This window comes from Ambystoma mexicanum, chromosome 7p (genome assembly GCF_040938575.1).
Source record: "Ambystoma mexicanum isolate Mex_15411 chromosome 7p, UKY_AmexF1_1, whole genome shotgun sequence".
Lineage (NCBI taxonomy): Eukaryota > Metazoa > Chordata > Amphibia > Caudata > Ambystomatidae > Ambystoma > Ambystoma mexicanum.
Window position 1 is genome coordinate 249,518,993 of NC_090939.1, and position 15,934 is coordinate 249,534,926.

A 15,934-nucleotide genomic window follows, 5' to 3' on the forward strand; every position below is an offset into this window, starting at 1 on the left:
AACACTCAGGAAATTGCTATGGAAAGGCGGACGCCCACGTCTGGCACTCACGCCCCTACAAAGATCCATATGGGAAGGTGGAATCGGACTCCCCAGGCTGCAAACATATTACTGGGCCAGTCAAATGGCAATAATAAATGATAAACTACACGGGGACACCACACTACCGCACAATAGAATGCCGGATTCCAACCCACAAGGAAGACCCATCATGAAATACCTCTATTGCCAAAAAGACCGGGCTGCAGTCCCATCCATGCAGACACATAACTCTAATATGGTCAGATACTCATAAATACTTAGGCTGGGATGGAAAGCTAACCCCAGCAAAACCACTGTGGAATAATAAACACCGCCCGGAAGTAAACAAACTCTCTAAATGGCACTCCTGGTCCCAACTAGGCATTACGAAAATTGGGGACGTAGTGAGAGAAAACAAAATAATACCATTCGAAGTTTTAGCCACCACTTTTACGCTTCCCCCTAATGAACGGTACCACTATGCGCTACAGGTCCATCTCCCCGATATGATAGACATGCCCGACTACTCCCCGCTGGAACGCAACCTGTACCCAGAAATGGTTAGACACAAAGTCACGTCTATCTTATATAGTGCCATAACTTCCTTCGCCACGAAAGAACAGTCAGGTTTGAAGGCCAAATGGGAAAGGGATGTGGGCGCCATATTTCCCGAGGACTGGGTGGCTGCACTAATGTTCCCCAGAGAGGTGGCTATCTCCTCCAGGTTCAGGTTAATACAACTGAAGATACTGCACAGAATTTATTACCCAAGGGTAGCACTATTCAACTTGGGGGAAAACCACTGACCCGCACTGCTTGAGATGTAAAAGGGAGGAAGGCTCCTACTATCACATACTGTGGGAATGTGCCGTCATCCAACAATACTGGCAGCAATGATACAGCGAACTGTCAAGGGTAATGGGCATAAGAATTCACATGAGCCCCAAACAACTACTGCTGGGAATAGAAGAGGATATCGAGCGAACATGTTATGAAAAAGCGTTTTTATCTACCACCTCTGCAATACTGAAAAGGAATATAGAGCAACTCTGGGGCTCTGCAACAGCACCGACTTATGTGCAATGGTTGACAGATGTGGACATTTGTATTGCAATGGAGAAAAGAGTGTATACAGCCGGGGGATGTCCTGAGAAAGCTCAGAAAATATGGCAAAAATAGGAAGATGCACACTGAACAGTAACCTGTATGGACAGACTGTGCTAAAACCCAAGGACTCGTAAGGGAACCAGATTGCGCAATATTAATGTGGTTAAATGTCCGGTTATACTAAGCTCCTCTGTATGTGGAACAAGGTGTGGAACTACGAATGGGAGGGAAAGGGAAGTATTGGTTACCCCGTTGTTCGGGGCTGTATGTTTTCTTTGTGTTAACAAAAAACAATAAAATGTTATATTAAAAAAAAAAACATGCTGTCGGTCAGAATCAGTAAAGTCTTGCATTTCATAGAGGGGAGGAAAGCAACCAGAGCCAGCATGATTGTGCTCAACTCGAGCAAATTAGTGTGTTCCAGAGACTCTGCAGGGGAGCACAGTCTGCTCACCTTGAGGTCTGACCATTGAGCACCCCAACCAATCAGAAATGCATCCAGGACCAGAGTCACCTGAGGCCAAGTTTGTCTTGCACGGCCCATCATGCGAGATACGGAGCCACCTGATTCGAGACCTGTAAAAGGTCCAACATGTGGATCTGAAACTGCAACCATTGGCAACGGAGAAGCCACTGAAGTGATCTCATGCGCAGCCTCGCCTCTGGTACCACTAGGATGCATGAGGCCCAGAAGGCACAGGAAAGCAGAGGTCGGGACTTGTTCCTGGGAATGGAGGATATTGACCATCCGAAAGATGTTCACCACTCGGTCCAGGCGAGTGTCGAAGACTGCCCCGTTGAACCCGAGAGACTTGGACGGCGAAACCGCAGACTTTGAAGTTCAGAGAAAAGCCCAGGCGGTGCAATAGAGTATGTGCCGAGTAGATGCTCCGATACTAGATCTGGGGAACGAGCTTGGACGAGACAGCTGTCCAGGTAGGGAAAGACATGAATTCCCTCCCTCCTGAGGCAAGCCGCTACCACTGCCAGCAGCTTGGTGAAATCTCTGGTGGTCGAACGGCAGGACCTTGACCCACCAAAAACCTCAGGTACTTCCTGTGCCTTCTATGAATCGGCACATTATCCTGAAGGCCCAGGGAAACAAACCTGTACGGCCGATCGAGGGCTTGCAGAATCTGGGCTGGAGAAACCATCTTGAACTTTAAGTTCAGCAGCCGCAGATCCAGATTGGGCGCAAGCCTCCGTCCTTCTTCGGTCCAAGAAAATGGGTGTAGTACCATCCCTACCCTCGCTCCGAGCACAGAACTAGCCTGGTCATATTTTTTGACAGAAGCTGGTGGACCTCCTCCAGGAGGATGGGGTCCAGAGACAGAGGGTGCCAGAGGGCCATGGTCCGGGGGGTACTGAAGGAATGGGAGGCAAACACCCTGTCAGATGACCTCTAAGGCCCAAGCATGGATGTAGTTTGACCATTCCAGGCTGAACAAGAAAAGGCCCTCCTGACCCCTTGACACCCTCCCACCAGTGACTAGTGTCACAGTCTCCATGGAGGTTTAGTGCTATAGGGTGTGGCGGTCACAGCAGCCGCTGACGTGCCCTTCTTGTTGGGTACCCCTTGTTCTGTCTCTCAGGAAACGCCTGCCTTGCCCTCTTCCCGGGGCAAACTGACCATGACCGCGCATGGCAAAGGCAGGAAAGGGGCGAGAACCCTTGCCCCGAGAAGACAGCTGTGCGAAAGGCTGCTGCACCGCTAGCCCTAAGGACTAAGCAATTGCCTTAGACGATCGAACCTTCTCAAGGCCGTCATCTTTATTTCCAAAAAGGTTCTGGTTTTCGAAAGGCATGTCCAACAGCCTGTCTGGATGTCGGCCGCAAACCCCAACGTCCTTAGCTACAAGTAGCACCTGATCACTGTGCTACAGGCCATGGACCTGCCCACAAAATCCACTGTGTCAAGGCCTGACTGCAGCATCTGGCGAGCTGTCCCCTTGTCGCCAGAGACCAAGGACAGGACACTGTCCAACATTGCTCCCGCTGGGACGTACTCCGCAGCATTGACCACCGGTCGTGCAAAGGCAGAAGAACTTTGCCATGGAGCAAGACGAATTTGCTGCATGCAGCGCTAGACTGCCTGACACAAACATCTTCCTGCCCCATGCGTCGAACCTCTTACTCTACCAGTCAGGGTAAAGGGACGAGAAGGTAGAAGTCTTCAGGGTAGCCATCTCAACCTGAACCACCAAGCTTTCAGGTCAAGCATGGGAGGTTAAGAAAAGCTGGTTATGACGAGCGGAACAGTGTATCCTCGCCAGATCCTTGTCTACTGCCAGAAAAAGGCAGGTTTCTTCAACAGCTCCAATACGGGGCCTCCAGTGCCACATTGAAGGGCTGGAACGTCTCTTTTTTGTGGTCCTTGTCCAGAATATCGCAAAGTTCATACTGGACCTTGGACCTGGAAGAAGCAAATGGCACCAGAGTAGTGCCCCCTTAGCCATCAAGCGCTGGAAGGTGCTTGAGGCTTTCCTGGGGTGGGAGCGGGCAAAATGTCCATCTCCAGGGAGGTGTCGAGGCCACTGGCCCCCCTGCAGGTCCTCTGCCAGGGCCTGCACGTTCACGCCTTTCCCATAGAATTCTTCCAGGAAATCCCTCAGCTCCCTTTGACCAATAGGTTACAGCCCAAAAGGGAACCTTGTTGCCCTCCTCGTCAAAGATGCCGTACATCTTTGACATGATGGAGTTCCCGGGGAGTGGGCAGCATTACAGCAGGGCCACAGAGTCCACGACGCAGACAATGCCACTGCTCCCCAAGACTGGGCCTGTTGACGCCATGACACTTCAGTCTCTAGTCCAGGCCCTAGCCCTTAGGTGTGCAGTAGAGGCCCCCAGAAGGTACCCTTCCAGTCACAAACTTAGGTTCACCTTGAACCCTTTCTAGAGGGTTCCAGCTGAAGCCACTGATCCCACATTACATGCAAAGAATGACGCTATAATCTCTTGCGCTTAACTTAGATGCACCACATCCAGAAATGCTTGGTTTTTGAAACGCCAGTGTGGTCGGACAACCATTAGGTTCTCAGTGTGAAACTGCCATACAATCGGGGGAATGATCACAGTGTCCTGGGAAACATATTAAAATTATCAGCACTTCGAACCACTGCCAGCCCTACCAATAATATATAGTCATGTTGTAAAGAGAAATAAAACAAATCTCTCGCATTAGGATGTAGTGTTCTCCACAGATTTACCAACCCAAGATCCGCCATCCCCCGCCAGCTCTAGTAGCCGAGGGTAACAGTCTCACACCCACAGTAGATCTATCCTGCTCCGTATTCAGGATGGCATTAAAATCTCCAGCTACTATTAATGGAGTATGCCATACCCATAACCAAGGGAATTGTAAAACCCGGGATCGTCCGTATTCTGGCCGTATACATTGACCAAAGTAACTAGGTTCTGGGCCAGCCTCCCTGACACTATAACAAACCTCTCCCATTGGGATCCCTTTCTTGATGCAACAGCCTGAATCCCAATGATTTATGAATGATTATCAAAACAGCATGAATAGGAGGAATAAGATGTTTAAAACCGGGCATCGGCCCAAGACTTTGCTAGCCCATCATTCAGCTTCCCCGTCAAATGAGTCTGCTGGAGAAACAGAATCTTAGCACCATGGTCCTCCCCATATGCGACAATTTTGCCCATTTTAGCGTGGTTGTACAGACCTCTCGCATTCCAGCTGAGAACAGTGCAGCACTCTTATGCCGGAACCCTAGCCAACACACCGCTGTCTTCTTTTACATCGCCCTCCAAGGTCAACAGAAGCAAAAAGTAGACTTGTGTACCCTACACAGTTTCCAAAAAATACGTGAACCATTTTTACTACAACCCCCTGTGACACAACATCCTCCAACCCGCCCCCCACCACTCTCTCCACTCAAACTCTTGACCTCCTCTATCGCAGAGCAACCTAACCCCCACACTGCCACTGCCCTACCCCAACCAGAAGTGGCACCCTCCCTCATCCCCGTCATAACTCAATAATTCTTCCCCCCCCCCCCAACCTGGGCACCTACCCAGGGGCACCGGACTCAGCGACTTCGTTGGACCAACCACTGTGAGCATCCCCCAAGGAGGAAGGAGGAGGTCCTATATACCAGGATAAAAAACAACTGGCCTATTTATTTACTTAATCAATCACCGAGACAACGTGGGGGCTCTTCCAAGAACCACATTTCCATCAGCACACCGTCCCCTAGCTCTCACATATAGCAGAGCAATTTAAATCGCGAGCATAGCCATACACCATTTGGAGGTCACTCCACTATGATAATGCGCTCACTTAAAAGACCACCCCCCTCAGGACTTAGGCAAGGATTCAATAAAGGTAGTCACTTCAGCCAGGTCCATGAAAAAATGTGTGATGTTCTCATGAATGACCCTCTGTCAGGTCTCGGGCAGGAGTGGGTTTGGTGGTCCGTGTGGTGGGTGTTGGTGGGGGGGGAAGGAGGCCCTACAATGTCCCACTTTATACTCCAGGCGTGTTCTCCACCCTTTTTGTAGATCTGGAGCCCAAGGGTGGAGAACAACCCGGAGACTACACTACCCATCAGGCCGTGTGCAGCATAGGCCTGCTGGGGAAAAGATAGCCGCGCCCCCAGCCCCGCCCACACCATCGCGCGAGCCGCGCCCTACAAGCGCTGCTCGCAATTCTGACCGGCAACAAGAGGACATGCTTTCCGGAGCTCTCAGTGGCATGCCTACGCGGGGCAGCCGCCCGCATGCAGAAAACCCCAGGCCCCGCGTGACAAGCCAGATAAGTACTGTTTGATTTACAAGCGCATCGGTTGGCGGAAGGAGTCCGCCCAGCGTTATTAACAGCAACGCTTAACCAGAGCATGACCGAAACCCCGAAATGCATACTGACATGCACGCAAGCTTTCTAATGAACCCGACATGGGCAGCGCATGCATGAAAGGGGTGTTAGGTGTTTGGGAACTTGGTGACTTGTTGTGAGAACTTGGCGACTTGTTGTGAGAACTTGGTGACAAGCTTTTAACTAGGTGAAGCGTGGTCAAGGCAAGGACCGACCGAACGCTTTAGCAAGGGATAACCCTAGAGGGAGCGAGCGAGCGTACGCGCACCCTTCTGACTCTATTTATGTTCTTTCAGTGGCGAATGAGCTGATGGGACGCCGTGTGCCCAAACCAACACAAACAGCCCAGAAAACCCGCAGCAAACACAAAGCTAAGTGTTAATGTGTTTCTTATGACTTGGGGCATTTCATGCATGATGTAATGTGGGGGATTTGTCCATCCATTTTAGTGAGACTGCAATCAGGAACCTGCATGATGAAATGTGGGGAAAAGTGTTAAAGCCTACATGAAGCAATGTTGGGGCACAGTTAAGGAACTTGATTGAGGCAGTATATTCACGTGCCGCCAGAAGCGGCACTCTGTTTGGGGCTACAGTACAAAGGCCCACTCTCACAAGTTGTACAGTGTATGAGTGAAGAGCGCAAGAGTGTGAGGGAGGAGATCTTCAGCACAGAAGCAGGGGCCGAGGAGCATGTTTCCCTAATCTCCCCCTACCTGTCCATCAGAACTTACCTAACCCTCTTTCCGGTGTTCCTGAAACCCCCCCAACCTATCCACTCAACGAACCCCAACCCTCTTTCCCCGAAGGGTTGCGGTGGCCTGTAGCAATACTAACTCGGGTACCCAAACCCAAAGGGGAGGCAGGAGTTTGTGCTGCCTCTGCGCCAGGAAAGAAGATTGAAGAACTTGACACCCGCAATTTAGAAGGGTACAGCATTGCATCTTGCATCCCCCTTTCTCTCAGCAAGCGCTTCGCAGCCAAGAAAGTTGGACCCGCTGCACAGATGAGGTGAAATCCTGGTAGAACGACACTCTGGCCTCCTTATAATGCAAATCCCTATGTTCACGTGCCCTTCGCCAAATGGTATCACAGTCTCAGTAATTCAGCAATCTCGCAATGACCGGGTGCGGGTTCTGCCCTGGCCTGGGTTTCTGCACTGACACTCGATGTGCCCAGTCAACCATCAATTGAGGGGACAACGGGGGATCCCCAAGGACCTCTTTGATAAAGGTTTCAATGAACAAATCAATATTTTGTGCTGCCAGTGACTCTGCAATCCCTGCCACTCAAATGTTGTTGCGTAGAGACCTTGCGTCCAAATATTTGTTCTTGTCCTGGATTTCTTTCACCTCCCTTTGCAAACCACGTATTGCTCGGGTCTTCTAGCACCCCACTTTGCGCTCCGCTTCTCGAAGGCAACTGCACTCCTCAATTCTCTCCTGCATGTGGTCCATTTTATATTCCAACCTATCAAGCTTAGTATTCACAGATGCAACGCCGCTTTTCATCGCAGCCAGTATTAAGCTCAGTTCTGAGAGTTGACTTGTTAACCCTCCAGGGGTGGCAGACCCAGACGATGCCACTTCCCCCTGCTCAGTTGACCTAGAAACAGCTACAGGGCCCTTGTACAAAGCCAATCACTCCTCCTGTGTGAACAGCAGGTAAACCTGCTTCTTCTGCCCTTTGGCCATCCAACAGCTGCTCATCAATCCCCACAACTAGCGCTCGCATCAACGTAATGCCATCTAACCGTTCTTCACAGGGGCTCCAAAGCCACTCCATATCAGCATTCAACACTGCCTAGGCAACTGGTTTCACCACCAGCAAATATTACCTGGCCCGCTCAGATGCACTGCACCGCACTCCACTGTCAAAGCATTATCGGCTCTCCTAGACTCTACCTGGGCCACCAACATCAGTTGCGCAGCCAGGTTTCACCCCACTACTCTTCAGCCAGCAATTCAGCAGATCTTCCTCAGCTTCCTGGAGTATTACTGTGGTCTAAGCACTCTACAACTATTCAGCCCACTGGGTCATGACTCGCCTGTTTGTTCAAGAAGAGGCCTCAAAGTAACCTCAGCTAGCTGGAGGGACTGTCACTCCTCACAAAACTGCAGCTGTCCCTGCCCGCAATTGAGAACCAATGGTGCCAGTGAAATGGCTGTGTTGTCTCCCCAATCGTAAATAGTTCTGTTCCACCAGGCCCGCCTCTTCTGTTGTAATGGGGCTCAGTCCACCGCAAACATTCGATCCCCTATGCGCCCCCCCCCCCGTTCCCAGCTCCGAAGGTCTGATTGGTCGCTGCCCGGGATCCAATCCTGTACAGCGTCGGAATTTGATTACCCGTTCAGTAGCTTGAGAGGCCAGCCAAAGGCCACACAACAGTGCCTATGCCAGCGGGACTCAATCTCTCCTCCTCCGGCCAGGCATACACTCCAAAGATAGCACTGCTGACTTCGTGGGGGTAAGGGGGTGTCAGAGAGAATACGTGCCCAGTCCAACCAGCGCCAGGGCCCCCCGGACAGCCCCGGTGCTGCACCAGCCTTGCTGCTCACAGTCTGGTCTTCCGCAGCTCAATGGAGCCGCTCTACAGGGGTGCCGCAGTCACTGAGGCCGTTCGCCCACATCCAAGGCTCCCGGTCCACACTCCAACCGCAGCGGCACAACACTAAGCTGACATTTCCTCTCTGCGGCGCAGAAACCTCAGTTCACCGGACTGTATCTCAGTGAGGGTCCACTCGCCGATTTTCAAACTCAGGCGGCAGAAGCCCCCACCACCCCCGCTGTCTGTGTCCTGCTAATTAAAGGGCCCACTACTGGGCCATAGTGGCCCCCGACCACCTCCTCCAGGTCCTTACTTACGGAGCTCAGTGAACAGTGGCCATCTTGGTCGCAAGCTCTCTAGCGCTCCCCCGGCCAGGTGCACCTGGATAGAGGTGTGAGCCAGTCCAGCATTGGCCAAGGAAAGCAGATATGGCAGGAGTTGAAGGGCTGGACATGCAGGGGAGTAATAGCTCGAGTCCGGCACCATACAGAGAAGCGCTTCCACTTATGGCTCTAACACGTCAACGTTCAGGTTCAGCCAGGCCGGATCGTGGGGTGGATATCCCCGACTTCACTGGCAAGAAGATGGGAAGTAGAGGTAGCCTGATGGATGCGGCAGCCTACAGGCCTAGCAGGTCTAGATACCAGATCTGTTGCGGCCACGCCAGAGCGAGGAGTATCAGCCAGCAGTGACACAGTGTGCTGATCACTCGTAGCAGGAGTGGGAAAGGAGGGAAGTAGTAGAGGAAGAGTCCCTCCCACAGGAACGAGAACGCATCCCCCATGCTCCTTGGTTGCGAGGACCTCCTGGCGCACCTCTGACACTAGCAGTTCGCCGCCACCGTCGTGAAGACAATCTGGGGCTGGCACCACTTGCATAACAGACGAGCCATTTGATCCTGGCAAAGCTCTCATTCTTGGCAAGAACGCAGCTCCCTGCTGAGAGAGTCTGCAATGGTGTTCTTGGTGCCTGCCAGATGAAAAGGGATGAGGAACATGTCCCGAAGAATGGCCCAGCGCCAGAGGGCACAAGCCTCGCGGGAGAGCCAGAGCGAGCGCTCCGCCCCGTTTTCGTGATTTAGAACGTGGTGGTGGTGTTGTCCGCAAAGATAGTCACCACCTTCCCCTTACGTGACAGCAGGAATGACTCGAGAGCCCGGTAGACCGCCCACAGTTCGAGCGCGTTGATGTGAAGGATTTTCCCCTTCAGTAGCCAGAGGCCTCTGGCATGCAATTGTCCTGTGTGGGTCCCCCAACCTTCCAGTGAGTGGATGGCCAACACCCTCACTTCCGAGGGGAACATCAGACAACCGGCCGTGCTGAGTCAGGCACCCAGAAGCAGAGAGTTCTGTGATGGCTCCAAGCAGGACTTTGGATAATTTATGGAAAGTTCCAAATTTGTCAGCAGACGCATGGTCCTTGCCGTGTGTTGGCTCGCGAGTGCATGGGAGCAGACTAGCCAATCGTCCAGTTAACGGTAGACGTCGATGCCCTCGAGATAAAGATGTGCCACCAGAGCCAAGCACTATGTAAATACATTTGGGGCCGATTTTAGGCTGAAGGGGAGCACCTTCAACTGATAGTGTCATCCCTGGAACACGAACCGCAGGACCTTCCTGTGCATCTGGTGGATGGGGATGCTAAAGTAGGCATCTTCCAAATCCAGAGACACCAGGAAGTCGCCTTCATCCAGTTGGCCGAGCAACAATGTGACCATCCTGAACTTATGGGATTTCAAGTATTTGTTGAAGTCCTCAGGTCCAGGATCAGCCTCAACCCTCCTGACTTCTTTCGGACCAGAAAGTATCTGGAGTACACTCCGGAGCCCCAGAGGAGCTCAGGGACGGGCCCTATCGCCACCTTCTTTAACATGGCGTGGACCTCCAGCAACAGCTGTGCCATGTGTTATTCTTGTCGAAACACAGGACGATTACTAGAATACCTGCGTTGTAACTTCATGGTGTTCACCTGCTGGAGAACGCCCAGCACCCATCATGACATGGTGATGGTCTTCCAAGCGCTGATCAACCTTGCCAGCCGGCCTACCCACTGGGGTCCACAAGTGGGGGCCCAAGTCCACAGATGGTTTCATGCCTGTTTCGGCACCGGGCCATGGCCTGAGGGCAGCACCAATGCTGTCCTCTGCTGCTGTACGCTTATGTGCAACCTCTGTGCGCCTCGAGTTGTGGAGCAGGACTGTTGTCGATAAGGGGTGGTAGACTCCTTGGAGGACCTGCTGGATTTTTCTTCCCGAGGAACAAAAGGACGACGACCAACGTTGGTGTAGGGTCACTAAGGAACGTGCCGTCTCTGTGTCCGAGTCTGTCTTGATAGTTTGCAGGGACTCGTCGGCGGTCTTGCCAAAGAGGTTTTCTCCATTAAACAGCATTTCCACCACCTTGGACTGAGCATCCGGACAGAAGTCGGTGGCCTTCAGCCATCATTGTCGACAGACACTCCGTTGCTCATTTGGCAGAAGCATGGGTCCGCGATGTCCACTGCCACTGTAATGGCGTGGTCTGAAGCCACCTTCCCCATCTGGAACAGGGCCTCAACTTTTTTGTCCTTGTGTAAGAAGTCCAGAATACTGGCCAGTTGATACCATAGCGGGAAAGAATGGCCATGGAATTAGTGGCCTTAATGGTGGAGGCCGCAGTATAGATGATCCTCTTGCCCACCGCATCTAGCTTCTTCCCTTCTTGGTCCGGTGGCACCATGGACAAAGAAGACTGGTTCATCAAGCGCTTCTGGAGTCAGGAGAAGGTTGGGACCCGAGTCCGGGGCATGGTACTTTGAGTCTATGTTGCTTGGGAGGAGCAATGCTCGGAGTCTTCATTAGGGCCCAACCCTCTTCCAAGTTATCTAGCATAGGAAAGGAAATGATGGTTTTCTGTCTGGACTCACATCGTTGGTAAAGGAATCATTCCTTTCTAGTCTCCTTAGGCACCAGATGAAAGGGGTCCGATGTCAGCAACAGGCACAGACGAGGCCGATGACTTCCTACCAGCTGATGGGGAACCGTTGGGCATGGATGAGAGTCACAGGGCCTCTCCGCCGGAAGCAGTCTGCTTTCACACCATGATGTCCAGGGACTTGCACCTCTCATCTGGTACCTGAGGAGCCTGTGGTGCCTGTTCCCGAGTCGGAGTCAAATCCTGATGCGGAGGTGGTGGTGGATGTGTCAGTTGATGCCTGAGGACCACTAGGTCCGTTGATTACGTTTGCACCAGGATGGGCTCCCGTCCAGAGGCTCTAGGGTGGTCCGAGATGGGGCAGGAACGGCGTGGGGGGCAGCCTCTGCTGAATTGCCGAAACTAGCATGTGCAGCGTCACCAAAATGTCCAATGACATGTCCCTTGGTTGAGGCGTTAAAGGAGTGAGTGGCATTGGGTCCAGACTGATGCGCCTCCTCTGGCGAGGGGGAGAACAGGGCTCACCTCGTGGGGACTCACCTCCAGACAAGGTTCCAAGACCCCCTTCGTGGTCTGAATAGTCTGTAGGCAGATTATGGTCGCCCTCATCGGATCTTGTATAGATATGCACCGGCTTCTCTGGAGCGGCTTGTGGTCTTGCACCCTTCTTGGGGTCAGTAGGCAGGATTCCTTTTCCTTCTCCAGTGACTTTTGGAGCAAAATGGTGATGGGAGTTGCCCCATTCCTGATGCCTTAGTCAGCGCTGCCACAGCTGCTTCACACCATGGGGGTAGGAACACGAGGAGTGCCTGCCGTTGTGACAGTCGACACCACTTTCATGGTCAGCACCACCTTTGACAAAGATGTGGTGGTTGTCGACTGGGTCGTAGCAGGAGCCTTCTTTGACGGGGTCGTGATAGTCGACGAAGTTGTTCTGGAAGGCTGAACAGCTGAGTCGTCGACCTGGACGATGGCATCGCCGAAGGGGGCAGCGAACGCCCACCTTTAGATCTGTCCTTCGTCTTGTCCACCGATGGTAAGCAAAGCTTTGAAGGAGTCACAGACTTACTCTTAGAGGGAGCACCCCTGTCACAGGTAGGCTTGCCGTTGAAGTAGTCGGTGACGGCAACCATGTCCTCCCCGAGCTGGGACCCGCAGACGCAGCGAATCCAGTGGGATTAGCTTTGTAGAGCCCGCCTTCTTTTGGACCCCTAAGGGCGGGGGGGTCCTCAAAGGACCTCAAACTCTTTTCTGAGGGAGTTCACTCATGGGACCGGCCGGTCCTGGGTGAGGCATAACCATGTTCAGAAGGGGAGTTGAGGCCTTGCCCGACTTGAGCCACGCTGCCAGCCTGCTATAGCGATCCTTCATCATTTTCTTTGAAAGCACACGACAGACCTCGCATCCCTCCTCATCATGGTCCGGATTCAGGCAATACAAACATTTATGGTGTCGATCTTCGACATACACATTCCTCAATCCACGCTTTGCGCAGAGTTTGAAGAGGCACCTCTTCTCCTCAGACATGGTGGAAAGGTGAGAAGTAGGCCCATGACCGGTCCTTCTCGAAACTTCGATGGAAGAGATGTAATTGATGTAAGATGATCTTCGCCGACAGCGGATCCATGCCGCCAGTAAATCGACCTCCGGTCGAACAATGAGACAAAACTCTGTCAAAAACGTTTGTCAAAAACTGCCGAAAAGCTTAGAGACCAAGAAGAGGACTCCCAACACTGAAGCGTGTGGCAAAAATATGAAGATGGCCACCAGGCGTGGAGTTCAGGGAGAGGACTGTCATTGGATGGGGGGCAGTATGACCCAGAGTACAGTGATTGGTTTAGAGGAGAAATACAATTTTCAAGCTAAAGTAAAACTTGCTTCTTTTTTACCAGGGATTCCCAGCCTGACGACAGGGAACAGCCATGAGCATGTGAATCCATGCCAGACCCCATGCTGGAGAAATGCATTATTCAGGCATATATTACTCCTGTGGTGGTGGCCAAAATGGCTCCAGTGTTCGACGAATTGTTGGCGATGTAGGGGAGAGGTGGGGACCTATTTGCACATGTGGTGGGGTTGTGATAGAGCTTATACATTCTAGGAGCGAGTGACTGGCAAAATGGCTAAACTCACTGAATTCTTAATTTAGGCTACAATTCGACAATGCCTTCTGGGTTTACTTCCCTGTAAAAGAGGGAAAAGACATAAAATGCTTATCATGGTGCCATCACTGGGATTGATCCTAGTGCCATTGCAATAGCTTGAAAGACTAAAGTGAGGGCTCTGTTTTGTAGTTGGATTAGAGATGTCAAAGTGGACTAAAGTGGGATTTGCCATTGCTGATAGGCTTAGTGCAGCAGAGCGGGACGGCTGGTAATTATGGTGTATGGCATGAGGTTTGGGACATGCCGTGAACTTTGTCTGACTCCCCTGAAGTATGTCGGGTGGGTTTGTAGTCTGGGTTGCAAAGAAGGGCTACCTGAAGGTGGTGGGTAGACTGGCTATTGTAAATAGGGACTGTACATGTATAATCTGTCAGGCTCTCCATAGGATATCCACGTCATGTGAGAATGGTGTGGCTTGCCACTGGTTTAACCTTCATTTGCACTGTGAGATGTTGTGCCTATTTTTATAAGACTTTCAAATTATTGTAATGTGGACACTGTGGGATTACTGGTAGGGGTGGGTTGACACTGTGTGGACATGTTGGGGTGAGGTTGTCCACGTACATGACCCATTGCTGCTCAATATCGCTACTGGCTCCTGATTTCAGGGATATTGTACTGTGTGGCGCAAGTTACTAGTGGTATAGAAAATGTTTTTTTGGGATGTTAGGTTTCAAAATAATAAACAAAAGTAAAAAAAAAAAAAAGAAAAGATCATCTTGTGGCAAAATTGTTCCCATTCCCTCGGGTTGGAGCAATGGGTGGGAAAAGTTACCCTATCCGGCTCTGAAGAGCCTCTGGATCGGTGGCATTTTGTTTTGAAAGAGGAAGAAGAATGCCAGTGCGGGATCTTTTGCAGTGCGTATCTTCCTTTTCCTTACGCAGAGGGCAAATCTCCTCGGACCAATACTCAGCCCTACTTTGAGCGAGACCGCGTAACATCACCCTTCATCTTGTGAACGAAGGTAAAGAGTTTTGCCGCCCATTCCCAGAGGGCCTTTGGGTGCATGAACTGACAACACAATCCTGTGAATTGTGCTCCTTGCCCAAGTCCAGTGTAGATCTGAAACAGACATCTGCCGGCCGCAATCGGTGCATGGTTTCAACTCCTAGGCTTTTGCAAGGTTGGGAAACGCAACAAATTTGAATAATCAGACAAGCGTGTTCCTGAAGAGACCAGAGTGCGTGGAAAAAGAGGAAGTGTGATCACGGGGCCTCTATATATACTGGCCCCGACTTCACCTCCGGCATGGGGCACGTAGAGGCGTTGACAGAGCCAATGTGGGGCTGCACTGCACCCCCTGCGGTGTACACCTTTCGAAAGAAAAGCTGCGGTGTGGATCAGATATGATAAATGAGGAATCCGTAAAAGCAACAAAGGAATCCTTTAGAAGCGGAATTATCAATGCTGATGAGATTCGAGGATCTGCTGAAGGTGTACAGTCCCTTGCTTTAATAGTTACTGTGTCTGCTTTCGAGGGCGCGATGATACTAAGTTCTGCCATCAGTGCTGAAGCTGTCAGCACCCCAGTTCAAGCTAGTTTAACATCTAAAGCGTGAAATGCTCCCACTGCCTGCCAAGGAGGATCTTGTGGGGAAACCTACCTTCTTCCTCCCAGGTTAAGTTGGTGTAAAGCAGCCCTTCCTGGTGTGACATCTATTTGCGGGAAAAAGAAAAGAAAGAATTTCCAGAGTGCTGGCACAGACACTTAAACCAAGTGTTCCAGACCAAAAGCCCATATCCCCATTCGCCACCATTACGAAAAACCCAGCAGCAGGACATATTCTGCTCAACCAATCTAAAAGCCTCCTGGGTCCCCCACTATTTAAAAGTGGAGGGGAAGCACGCCCTTTCCTGGCAAAGAGAAGATGCACTGGAGGCCATTTTGAATTACAGAGTGGATATGTAGGGCATTGAGGTTTTCCAAGAGGGGGCTCATCTGGGAGATCTAGCATTATCTACTCCCACATGGGAGAATAGTATGTTGGGTTGGTGGAAGGGTGTGAGGATCAGACCCTCAGATCAATGCAGTGCCGTCATTGCTAAAAGTGTTGTGATCAGTGTGATTATGCCGCAACGATTACTAAAACTTTCAAATTTGCAATTTAGGGGTAAGTGACATAGTGGCATTATTGCAAACAAAACATGAATACATATTAGCTTCCATTCTCCCCATACTTACTTCCTGAAGTGTTCCACCTGCATTGAGCCTTCCCCACGCTCTCCAGTTGCTCTGCCCATATACAGATCCACCCACCCCATCTTCAGCACACATTTTTTTTCCTAATACCATCTCCTTCTTGCTCTCTTCATGGCCTTAAAGTGCCCCGATTCAGTGATGGGCAACA

At 51.4% G+C, this 15,934-nt stretch overlaps 1 protein-coding gene across 4 annotated transcripts in view; it reads right to left on the bottom strand.

The window, feature by feature from the left end:
* The window catches only part of ITSN1 (intersectin 1), a 3,188,156-nt gene that overhangs the window by 1,157,566 nt on the left and 2,014,656 nt on the right, over positions 1-15,934 (bottom strand). The window lies entirely within an intron of this gene.